A 13,625-nucleotide genomic window follows, 5' to 3' on the forward strand; every position below is an offset into this window, starting at 1 on the left:
TCCGCCGTCTCGGTTTGTGGGTGTGACAGATTAGTATTAGAGCATTGTTTATAGTGAACTAAATATATCAACTCGTAAAAGATATATAATTATAAATACAATGGGATAGAAACACTCTGACCAAGAATTATACTTTTAAAATATATTAATATTTTTATAAAAGTATACATACATATATATATATATATATATATATATATATATATATATATATATATATATATATATATATATACTAGAACAAGTATCACAAGAAGAATAAGAAGAACAAGAAGAACAAGAAGAACAAAACAAAAGTTTTTAGAAGTTGGTCACTATAGTCAAACCTAGACGATTATATAATCATACTTGGGATATATATAGCCTGATCAACTCTATTTATTTGGGATACGACCAACATGTGTTTGGGAGTGATAATGGTGTTGCAACAATTCTAAAACTTACCAACTCTATATATACAAAGGAATACTAGAATCAAACATAAAGTTTAAAATACTATAGGAGTATTTTATGATAATATACATTAACAACTAGTCTAAAAACCTATCAACTTCATATACCAAGAAGCTTTAGAATCAAACGTATAATTAAAATACTATAGGATTATTTTAGGTACTATAACTAACTTATGTGAAAACTAAAAGACCCTTACTGGTAGGTCTATAATTATTGAGTGTATACATTAAGGTTATATACAATTGAGATTTCATAGACTTAGAGTTTGTGATCTTCGCTCTGCTTCCTGTTCATTGATTAGTTGTGGTCTTAGAGTATGATCACTTATTCGAAGGTCTATTTTGATCTTGGTTATATATAATATGTATACACTACGCAACTATAGGAGGATCCGGTAAGGATCATCATAAAAATCTCAATAGATATACTTTTATTAATGTCATAGATTCTTTCGACACTCCTATTCTCGCACAAACGATATATTTAGACATCATAACCCCACTAAAACGGCCAAGAGAGTGAACTTAGGATGAACCAAAAGAGGGTTCATGAGGAGAATCTCGAGAAAGGACCGAATGAATAGAAAAGCACTAGAGAGATCGTTAACAAACCTTACCCTATCGGGAGGTAACTAGAAAGCACTCTATACGTCACAATAGTAATTTATAAATTGGTATAACCTAGTGAGTTAGTAATTTACCATACCCCTTCATCATAAATAGTAACGGTAAAATCAAGAGATATACTCCCTTCCAAAACCTATGAAACCCGATCAACTTAAAGATTTCAATATCTATACCCTATTTTGTTAAACTTAACATTTGTACAAAACCTATTTCTACTCTTGACCATGAATACATCATAAGGATATAGGTCGAAACATTGAGAATCGTACAACAAAACGGGAAATTTATATGTATATATAAATAGACAGAGTACAACTAGCAACAACCACAGTTACTTACGATCTCATTTCACATCATGCAACAGAATCATGCCTTCACATGGAAATAACCGGCCAACCAATGAAATCCCAATTCTACGTATACACTCCACTACATTCCAAGCCGCCTTAACAGCTGCTATGACAACTGTCATGGCGCAATTCAACACTAACAACACAAACAAAAATGGAAACAGTGTCGATAATTCATACCGTAGTAACAACCAAGGAAACCAATGAGCGTCGGTAATCAAGGTTACCCTAAACCACAAACCTAAGAACAAGAAAAGAAAGTTTGGAACAAAAAGGAGCACAAATTATCTAAAACACTTGCCAAGAGACAGCAACCTGTGGCAACCCCTGCAGCCACAACATCTACCGCTCCGATACCAACCAGTCGCTATACTGGAACACTACCGAAGTGCAAAATTTGTGACTTCCATCACAAGGGATATTGTCGGGATTTTCATTGCAAGAACTACAACAAGAATGAGCACACTGCCCTCTTCTGTAGGACTCCGGCCCAACACATCACTTCAACCACTAATGTTGGAGAAAGACTAGTGTGCCATGCATGCGGTGCAACGTGACATTTTAAGAGAGATTATCCAACAAAGATGAATGATGGAGGAGAGGGAGGAGTTTAACGATAGGACGTAAAGTAGCAACGAGGAACCTACTGGGATTTTTGGTACATTTTCCAGATAACAATAATTAAGCATCGAATTTTCACAAAAGTTTTTGACAATTAAAATCAAAATCATAAATTTCCTTCTCATTCAAATAAAACACATCATTCATATAAAAACTAAGGATCCTTATAGGTGAGTTGTGATGGCTTAGTGTAACATTAGAGTCATATATAGTTGAGATTCTGCAGGCTTAGAGTGAGTGATTTCGCTTTATTCCTGTTTCTTGTTTGATTATGGATTTAGGGTAGGGTTACTCAGTCGACTGTCTTCTCAATATTAACTATATACGATTTTTATACACTAAGCGATTATAGAGTGACTTTGTAGGGATCATATTAAGAGATTTCATCATTTATTATCAGATCATTCTTAACAACTATATTCACTAAATGCAGTACAAATATTCGCATTAACAATAACAAGGATAAAACATAAAGCACTAAGGATATAAACATAGAATACACCATCGCTCTAAACAATCACTCCTTCCAAATCCTTCCAAATCAACTTAAAACCTATTACCATAGAACTTCTGACATCGTAATTTGAAATGGATTGGCTTGGTCCTTACCATACCAATTTCATGTGCTACCAAAAAGTTCCTCCACCTTAACCGACCGTCTAACAAAATCTTTTCAACCTATAACGACAAACCCGACATAAACCTCTGTATCATATCTCACTTTAAAACTCATAAGTACCCATGCGAGGGGTACCATTCCTTCCTAACTCACTCCATAGACAGAAACTAGAAGCGAAAAACAGTGAGGATGTTCTGGAAGTCTGTAACCTTCTCGAAGTAGTCTATTGTAGGGAGAGCGAGATATTAGTGTATAGATCTATTTGGGACTGACAATCCCCAAATCCTGACTATTAGCTACAGTCAGGCCGGCAGGCCTGGGGTGACAAATGCTGTTAACATTCCGATGCATGAAGAACGTCGCTGGCCGGACAATTCTTGGGTGCCCGACCTACCCATGTCAAGCCATTTTCGGGTGCTGACCTACCCATGTCAAGCCATTCTGGGGTGCTGACCTACCTGTGTCAAGCCATTATGGGGGTGCCTACCTACCCTCCGGTCTATCTCACCTGGTCATGGGCCGTGAACTGTAAACAACCATCGGGCCGTGAATACATCTAACCGTACACACCACATGGACCGAAAACCCAATTGCCTAGAAAAGAAAAGTATAAACCATATTTTTAGACCCAACAATCTTCCCCTTGGTTTATAGCTTTCTTTTCTTTAACCCAACAAACTACCCCTAAAAATGTAGCTGGCTATTCTTGTCAATCTTCATTTGGAGCTTGGCTTCAGCAATAATCTTCGATTTCTTCATAGCTTCAAGATGAACTTGATGAATCTTCAATAAATGACTTCATCTTGAGCAGTTGGGCATTTCTTCAAGTGTTTGAATTTGAACGCACATTGGGTGTGCAGACTTCTTGTAAAGATTCTTGAAAAATTATGCTTTCAGCTTGAGAATATTCAGAGAGAACAACAGAGAGAGCTAATCTTCTAGATCACTTCAGTAGGTTCATTGATAGCAACCAATTGATTAAGGAGGCTTCAATGCAATCTGTCACATAATCTTCAAGTACAGCTTCACCTTGCTTCTGGGGTTGAAAAATTATATGTTGAAATAATAATCTTTATTTCTTGTTCATTCGAATGAGAACTCTTCAATGATCACGGATGAAGCCATGGCTCAGAAATTCACGATACAGTCTCCATGAGTCTCATCTACATCTGAATTTACTTTTCAAGACAAAGAAAATTTAAGATAAAAACAAAACTAAAAGAAAACTTAGTACACAATACTTTTGGATTTTTCATATTTTTTGAAAGAGAAAAAAATTAAACATAAAAAAAATATTTTTTGATTTTTTTTGAAATTTCTGAAAAAGAAATAAAACGAAAATAAAACTATTTTTGGATTTTTGATTTTTTTGATTTTTGTTTTTTTTTTTTTTTTTAATTTTTAATTCTCCCCTTTAGATTTGTGCATAGAGGAAAAATATGAACAAATTTAACAAAAAAAAAATATATTTGGGATCAAAATTGTCAGGCAACCAATATCATGTATCAGCACACGCCTGCATGTCTGGATCTGGTCAATCACCGGTATTGTGGTCCACTTAAACACATATGATATTTGACAAATTAGACATATTATAAGTGACAGGAAATTACACCTATATTCCTAAATAAACCATTTAGTTGACGATGACCAAGGATATTGTTGTCCACTTAACTTAAGCAGCAAGATCTACAGAAAACCTTTTAAATTGTTCAATTTTAGATACACCAGAACGTGTTTCCCACTTCTCGATATACCCCGGTAATCAAGAACTTCCAAACAACTCCTTACTTTAGGTGAGTATTCAATCATTAAGAAAGAAGTCAGTTATAGAAGTGCATATGTTGTATCCCAGGTCGGATGACTTCTAATCACATAGAGGGAACAACATATGACTAGCATAGATAGAGGGTTAGAGAGGTAGTAGGGTGCATATGTTGTGTCCCAGGTCGGATCTTCCGATCACGCAGAGGTGACATCATATGGCTAACAGATAGGAAGAATTGCATAGATAAGGAGATGCATATAGATAGAGTTGCATATGTTACATTTTAGGTCGGATATGTTCCAATCACACAGAGGGGCCAACATATGACTAACAAATAGAAAACAAGAAAACAATTTCCTACAGACCTACTTTATCAGAACTCGCAGTCGCCCTATCAATACCGGAATAAAGGACATAAGTCCATACATCAAGGAAATGTTGAGCCAAAGTTCTAGATAATTAACCTCTAGTGTATCCTGCAGGTTCCCATGTTTATCTCACTGCTCAATCTACCAGAGCGTCGTATTGTCAGTCGAAATGAAACTATCTAAGTCTATATTGTGTAGTCCTTTCATGGTCAATCAATGTCTAGTCCTTTTGAATCCTTTGTGCCTACCAGCACATTGAACACAGAGTCTAGACAACTCGGCTTTAGTGCATTACATGCATCATAAATTGCCCTTCATCACTAGACTTCATATCGCTTCCCAATAACACCTACTAAAGAAAGACATATAAGGAAATTAAAAAATGTCTTTGAAATGAATCAATGTAAGAAAAACTCAGGAGTATCAAGAAGAAAACTCAAACCGTAAGTCACCGATTGAATTTGCTTCCATAAGGTTTGAGAATAACACACATAATCTCATAACACATCCAATAATTCTTCACGTTGTTAAGCACAAACCCCATGTGTGATCCTTTCCTTTCTTCCCTTTTTTCCTTTCTAGTAGAGGACACATACTCTTACTTAAAGTTCTGCGTGTTATACAGTTGAAACTGGGTCAACCTTTGTCATGTTTTCAAGGTACTCTCTCCCATGACATATCCTGCTTATCACAAACAGAAGATGTCGAAATGTTATAATCATTAGAGGATTTGGTAGAGTAAACCTTTGGTACCCATCTGTAGTTAGGTTTAACCCATTTCTTGTTCGAGCGGATGGGTGCCTCGACACTTGATTTTGAACTTGAAGTCGGTCGCCGAGATGGCTTTGACTTAATCGGTCTTGGTTTCACTGGAGCATCTCGTAAGCTTGGCTTCTTGGCTGGCATTCCCTTATTGACTTTAGGAGTTGGATTCCTGGCCATTTTCACGTTCCAGTCACCATAGTGCGATTGTGACCTCGAGGGGTTCCTTTTGGAAAATCTTCCTCTTGGCGCGTTCTGCCAGCCTTGTGCGTAGTAGGGAACGTATGCAAGATTTTGAAAATTTCTGGCAATGTGTCCAGGTGTTCCACAGTGAAAGCATGTTTTTTCCTTCATGTAGGAATTTTTTCTTTCTGCCCCTGGTGGCGCACCCTCGCCTCGCTTCTGGTTTTTCCCACATGTACACATATAGCAAGCACTCTGATTCGCTTGTTTTGGTGGCCTGTATTTACCAATAACAGGTTGATCAGAAGTAACTAAGTTAGAAGAAACATATTAAGAGTTCAAGGAGACATTGGTTTGTTTAATGGTGTTCTCCTTATTCTCATCTTCCATTACTTTACCTGCACAAGAAGTAGAATCATTAGTATCTTTAATCCTAACACCCTCAGTTGGCCCTGATTGTTCAGTCTTAACTGAAGCCGGTGCAGGGGCTTGGTCAAACTGAGCAGGTGTCTCTACTTCATTGATTTTAAGGGTTGGGTTATAGTTTTCATTAAAGGAAAGTGGAACACTGTGGTACCCTAGGCCCTTGTTTTGATTATCTTTAAATTTTAATTGTTTTCAATCATGTATGCATCTACCTCACTTGACCCATCATATTTTCTAAAATTAAAATCTGCATTTTTTTAACTTGATTTTTAAAGAGTCAAGCTCGACAGTCAAATCAACAAGTTATCTTTTAACGTAGTTATAGTTTTCACATTTGTTGCTATATTCCTCTTGAAGTTTTCGAAAGCCCTTGATTTTGGCGTCTAGTAGTTCTTTTAAGGGGTTTTGACCTTTCCTAAGTGTATATCTTTCATATTTAAGGTCCTCATTTTTCCTTTTTAGCAAATCAATTTGTTCGCGAAGAAATTTAATCGTAGCTTCACAAGATGGAGTACATGAAACTTCATTGATCGGGATGCTTGAAGAACTCATTGTTTATCAAAAATGCCCTTTGATTAAAAAAAAAAAAAAAAAAAAACCCTCAAAATTCAGCCTTAAAAGTCAAATTTAAAAAGTTAAACTTAAAAGTCAAAGTCAATTTTTAAGGTCAAAATTCAAAAATAAAAGTCAAAAATTAATAACTAAAATTTTTGGTTGAAAATGAAATTTTAAAATTTTTAAAAATTGATTTTTGGGCAAAAAGTGTTAATATTGCAAAATTGGAACCGAAATCGAGTCCTTTTGAATTAAATTTGGAATTAATGAATCGTGTGACAAACTAGATCAACTGGTAAGGCATAGAGTTGAAGGTTCAAGGGACCTGAGTTCGATTCCCGGCAACCCCGAAAAATTATTTTTTTAGTAAGAAAGCTGCGAATGCGAGGATGTTGCGTCGACCGAGAACTCCTGCTGACCGCAAACAAGCGAGGACCGCAGACGAGACTCCGGACCGTAAACCCTCTGACCGTGAACCTGCGAGGCTGGCCGTGAAATCTTCTTCGGAGGACATGAACCCTTCTTCGTAAACCCTCTGACCGTGAACCTGCGAGGCTGGCCGTGAAATCTTCTTCGGAGGACATGAACCCTTCTTCGTATGGCTGAGAACTCTCACAGATGATGTGAACAAAATGCATTTTCACCTCTTTTTGCTCCAAAATTCGATCAAAAACTCAAAGAACAAACCCCCACTATTTTGCCAAGAGTTATCCAAAAATGAAAAATACTTCAAGAAAAAGTGCAAAAACGCTCTATATCTTGCCAATTTGATTGATATAATCCAAGCTCTGATACCAACTGTAAGTCCCAAATTTGCTTGACGTATCAATTAGATCCAACTGAGGTACAGAATCCCAATCAACTAGATGATTCAAGATCAAAATAAGAAGAAGGAGAAGAAGAATAAGATGAATCTTGAATGATTTGATGATTAGAATGAAGTTCCTTACAAGATTCACACACATTTAGCACCACTCTCTCTCTCTCTCTCTCTCTCTCTCTCTCTCTCTCTTTCTCTCTCTCTCCTCTCTCTTCTAGCCGTACAAACTCTCACATTCACTCCTCACTTTTACATCTATTTATATAAGGTACATGGGCTATGAACAGGTTCATTGCGGTGAACCACTTCACGGCCGTAAACACCCATCGGGTCGTGAATACATTTAACCACACACACCACATGGATTGAAAACTCGATTGCCTAAAAAAGCAAAGTATAAACCATATTTTTAGACCCAAAATGGTCGTTGTAATTATATTTTACACGTTAAAATATAATTATGAAACCTTTGTTGATATTTTCAAATAAAAAGTTGAGATATAATACAGTAATACCATCTAAAGCCTTAGTGATTATAAAAAAATGACTTAAACCTTACTTGTTATGGTTTAATTTCTAATCGGTAGAAATATCTTCATTTATCAATATCTTTGGATTTATACCATAATCACTATTACTTGTATTTTGAATACAAACACAAACTAATGAGTACATAAAATAATTTATAATATTTAGCATGGATAGGGTCCATCCTTATCTTGTTTAAGGTTTTATGGATTTGAAGCATATATTAGACTAAGGCTTTTGATTTCAAGATCTACTATATACATATTTGTAAAATATTCTAAAAGGTTGTCTAGATTATTTTATACAAACCCACCAAGAATAAGCTCTCGTATTCCATTGAAAGTTGAGTTATCAAAAAGTAAGCTAGTAATGACAAAGCAAGTGGGAGGCACATGGAACTTGAAGTAACTTAAGAACCATAGACTGGTGTTGTACCGGTTGACCCTAGTTTTAAAAAGGGGTTGTTAAACATGAATACAACTATTCATAAACACAAACAATTTGTAAATTTGGTTAGAATCATCTATAAAATGAGAAATAGGGAATCTTTCATTGAGTTCTTCTTGATAGTTTGAAAATCCATAAACTACCAAATGCCATATGAGATCTAGAACCTAATAAATGAGTTAGTATCATGAACATTGAGATGCAATCTATGTCTAATAATCAATTATTGGCTTGATTAATCTTCCTCCCTATGAAAAGGCTAGATGGAGTAAGTGACCCTTTTAGAAAGAATATATACATGGAGATTTATACACATTTAGCATGAATTGTTGTTAAAGGCTCTAATTACATTCATATCAATGACCATGATCAAATCTTTCCTCAAGTAGCTATGATTAGATCAATAATGATATCATTTACCATAACTACATATTCTTAATATGAGATGTGGGCAATAGATTTCAAGAAAATTGTTTTTCTTAGTAGACAACTACTTGGAAGATATCTATATAGCTTAGCCTAAAGGTTTCTTTAATCCATGTTATCTTAAGAAAATGTGTAAACCTTATATCCATTTGTGGATACAAAGAAAACATTTTTAAATATGAAAATATAAGGGATGCTTTTTATATCAAAATGAAGATAATATTTGTTTTAATTAATAACTAGAGAGAGAAATAGTGATGATCCTAATCTTATATGAATAAGACATACTTAATCATGCGAAACTACATTCTGACTATGGAAGGACGTTTTTTCATTAACTCTGAAAGTATTTCTAAGATGAATGACTTAGGAAAGACAATATATATTCCTGGAATGAAAATTTTATAGAGATAGAAAAATATGAATGTTAAAGTTTTTGAAATCTTAATGCATATACTGAAAATATCTTGAAAGAGATCAAGATTCAAGATTCCTTTAGAGGACTCTTGGCATTGTCACATGACACTATTTTGAGATAGCCTCAAGCTAACATAACACATAGGTTTGAGCTAGATAACCTGATTCATATTATATTTTCTTTGACAAATGAATCCATCATTTATGCCATATTATACACAAGACTAGGTATATAATTATGTTAGGAACATATCATATGTTACCAATTAGATACATGGGTAAGTCACTAGATGACTATATAGGCATACACAAAATGCTGACTTAAAAAAATAGATATAAGTATGAATTATAATTCGATTATGACTTCATTATGGAATGAAGAGTAAGTTTTTTTAGAATGAGATCCAAGAAAAACATGACAAGATAGTCTACTACAAAATAACACTCTTACTACAGAAGATGTAATCAAATATGATTGCATGAATGAGTTCATTAAAAAAACTAGGTTGAATCCTACAATTAAAGGATAACTTAGAAATATTTTGTGACTTTAAGAGTGTACTTAATCAAGCTAAGTAACTCTAAATCACATCGAAGCACCAATCATATTCTCCAAGATATTTAACTATACCTAGAATAAATTTAAATATGGAGATGATTGTATTCACAGAATTTACACAAATTAAATTTAGTCACGCCCATTAATAAAGTCCTTCCTTTAAGCTAAGTATGAATGGTACTCTTACACTGTTAGACTTTCTTATTCTAGAAATGGGATTTTATTTAGATTTAGTAATTAGATGTTGGAACATTGTAAGCAACAATTATGTAATGAATTTGATATATGGAGATATAATACTTTCATTAATACTTGTGTTTTATATTAGCATGTTTAATCCTTGAATAAAACTAGTTATTATAAAAGGTCCATAGACGATCATATTGTGGGAACAAATATGAAGGAAGACTAATATGAATTCAATTTGTTGAATTTCACAAGATGAAATTTACAAAAGGGGTTGTAACCAATTTCATAGGTACTTTCTAAGAAACAAGTACTGGATATGACCCACTTCAAGATCACTTCATGGGTCGTCGTCATGGGTGAATCTTGAACAAGGTAGTATCTTTGTATCCTAGACATGAGATACATATTAGGGACTCAAGTGTAAGGAGTATTGTGCTTTAATATGGATCTTCAATGATCTTTAACTAGGAAAACTACAAATAAAATTACATTTAGTGGCATTTTTTTTTTGTGCTACTATACCCTACTTTTAGTGGCACTTTTGTTTGTGGCACTATAAGTTTTAAGAAATATGGTGACACTTTATATCTTATGACACTAATAGCCTGCTTTTAGTGGCATTATTTGTTTTACGACATTATTTTCATAATTATTAGTGTCATAAAAGAATATCACTAATTTTTTTATATATATCATTTGTTATATTTTATTTAAATTTTAATTTTAATAAAGTATAAAGTAAATTAAATCGATGTAGCACTTGAATTGAGAAAACTTAATTTAAAAATAAATGGTTATGTTTAAGAGAATCATCCCTAAAATTTAGAAAATCCCTCCACCTAACGCAACGGGAACTTCCCCAAAAATTAAAAAAATCCAACTTACATTTTGTTTCCCTCTTATCGAAAATTTCCCCCAATTTGAGAGATTAAGAGACTAAAATTTTTAATTCCACCCTTACCCTTCTATACCTCCCACGTTCCAAGTATGAGTCGTCTTCCACCAATGCCCTAAATCCCTAATTGTCGTCTCCATCACCATCGACCTGACTCTAGGCTCTAAATGGTTGTCGCTCAACCTTTGCAACATCGTCATTGTTGCTCTTGACACCGTAACACTGCTTGTCGTCGCGATTTACCGACGACTCAGGTGAAAAATCCTTCTTCCTTTTAGAAATCAGGCACAAAAGTGTAACTATAACGTCGATCGGTACACTTAATCACAAAAACCTGACAGCTATAAGGGATTAGAGCCACCACCGAGCTACCACTTCTATGTGGGACGACCAACTATCATTAACCTTTTCAATTTATATATATGTATTTATTTTTATTATAACCATAAAACTTTTTGTGTTATAACTTAAATTTTAAAATTGCATTGTTTTGTAGCAAAAAGTAGTGATACGATGTAAATCATGATGATAAGGCTTTGAAGTTTTAACAAGTTATGCTTGCAAAGTCTCTTCCAGGTGAATTTGGTGTTTTCTTAGAATGGGATTTAATCTGATGCTTTTTGGTTATCTTCTTAATATTTAGTTATGTTGAACTCGACTTATTGATGTTCTATATTCTTCTGATTTAATCCTTTGTTCTTAATTTCTTTTGTTTTACTCAAATATGGATTTGTTGTGCTTGATCATCTGTAGGAGTTCTATTGGGAAAGTTTGATTCTTGATATAATGTATAGTTAATGATTATATTATATGTTTTGTTGTTTATTGCTTATTTATGCAAAGTATTCTAACATTTAGTGTGGTCTATCTAATTTATGTCAGGTCTTATTTGAGTTTCCAAGGGAAAAAAGGTATTGGCGACCTCAAATGAGGTGCATCTTCTAAACATCATGTTCACACAAAATACCAACCACTTATTTTTTGTTAAGCAAGTGGTTGAATCATGGCTCTAGAGAATTACAGAGTTTATTATTGTGAGTGTTTCTAATTTTGGTCTTTTGGTGTATTATAATAATGTTATTATTAGTTTTTTATTTTTATTTTGGTGCAATAAAAATAGAAAGTATGCTATTGGTTTTTTATAAAGGCACTCAAAATTGATCACTTTGATAAGATATTGATTACTTTGATAACCTTGAAGGTGTGAATTACTTGGCCTTTCACAAATTTTTTGGATTATAACTAGCAGGGAAACTAAGAGTTAAAGATTTGATGAGGTTGACTACTAGAAGATGGTAACTAATATAATGTTTGGCTTATGAATGAACGGTGCAGGTAATCCTTGATAAACTAATTGAATAAAAAACCTAAAGATTCAAATTTAGCCGTGCCTTGGACCGGATGAAGGCTTTGTAGCTGAATACACTTGGGTGTATAATAATAGTATTAGAATAGAGTATATGTGTGCGTATTGTAATACAGTTAAGTGTATTTGAATACAACTACCTGGATGTATAATAATAGTATTAGAATAGAGTATATGTGTGCGTATTGTAATACAGTTAAGTGTATTTGAATACAACTACCTGGATGTAATAGAGTACGGCTATATTGACCCAATTATAAGTGATATGGGGAGTGGTATTCATTGACCAAGTAAACGTTTATTTTAAATAATGATATTATTATTTCCTTTTTAACATAATTATCTTATTATTATTAATTCAATTTAAAATTAAAATAAAACCCGGCTTAATTTACTAATCTATATTTTTGTTGTTAAAAAGTGCCAATAAAACTATGAAGATGATATTTAATTTAGCAGTCAAATAGTGTCATAAAAATAGCGCCACGAAAACCTATAAATTCTTTAGTGGCATAATTGAAAAGTGCTACTAAAACCCAATAAGGCTGCAGCGACACAACTAGAAAGTGCCACTAAAGACCTTTACTGGTAGTGCTTTTAGTGACACTTTTTTTGTGTCGCTGATTACCCAGGGGGTCTTTAACGACACTTTTTTGGTTTTTAATGACACTTTTTCTATGCCATTAAATGTTGTTTTATTTGTAGTGGCAGTCATTATGCCATCATTAGGTACAATATGATCTACTACATAAGAGGCATATGTAGTCAAAGTGAGATTTTTTCCTCTCATGTATTAAGAGTGAGACATCTAACGTGTCCAACTAAAGTTGAACACCAAATGATGATGATTGTGATCATTTTCTCATGTTTAACATGATGTCCGAAACATAGGGATAACTGATACATCACCTAAATACATCAATTAAAACTATGAGCTTTTAGGAATTGGATGTCGTTGAATGGCACTTCGTCATGTGTTGTTGGGGGAAGTGAAATGGTGTTATATTTTCACCGCTCTCTATATCATTCTATGATTCAATCCTACACAAGTGGAAGATTGTTGGTTCTATATGCTCAAGAATGATGATAAAATAATATTGCCAATAACATATGATCATATAAGGTCACACCAATAACACGCAGACATCAATTCATCGTTTTATTTAATGAATTTGATTCATAGTAAAATGTCATAACTCTTGCATCTATTATTTTGTGAAAAACAATATAGTATATATTAATTC

The 13,625-nt window shown here is 33.7% G+C and overlaps 1 long non-coding RNA gene across 1 annotated transcript; it reads left to right on the forward strand.

Moving 5' to 3' along the window:
* The first annotated feature begins 11,054 nt into the window (after positions 1–11,054).
* LOC145040142 (uncharacterized) lies at positions 11,055–12,662 on the forward strand. The gene is made up of 4 exons (XR_013679865.1): positions 11,055–11,269; positions 11,512–11,591; positions 11,898–12,049; positions 12,351–12,662. It is a non-coding gene; the product is annotated as an uncharacterized LOC145040142 (long non-coding RNA).
* The last annotated feature ends 963 nt before the right edge of the window (positions 12,663–13,625 follow it).

This window comes from Lactuca saligna, chromosome 4 (genome assembly GCF_052625555.1).
Source record: "Lactuca saligna cultivar CGN05327 chromosome 4, ASM5262555v1, whole genome shotgun sequence".
In the NCBI taxonomy this organism is placed as follows: Eukaryota; Viridiplantae; Streptophyta; class Magnoliopsida; order Asterales; family Asteraceae; genus Lactuca; species Lactuca saligna.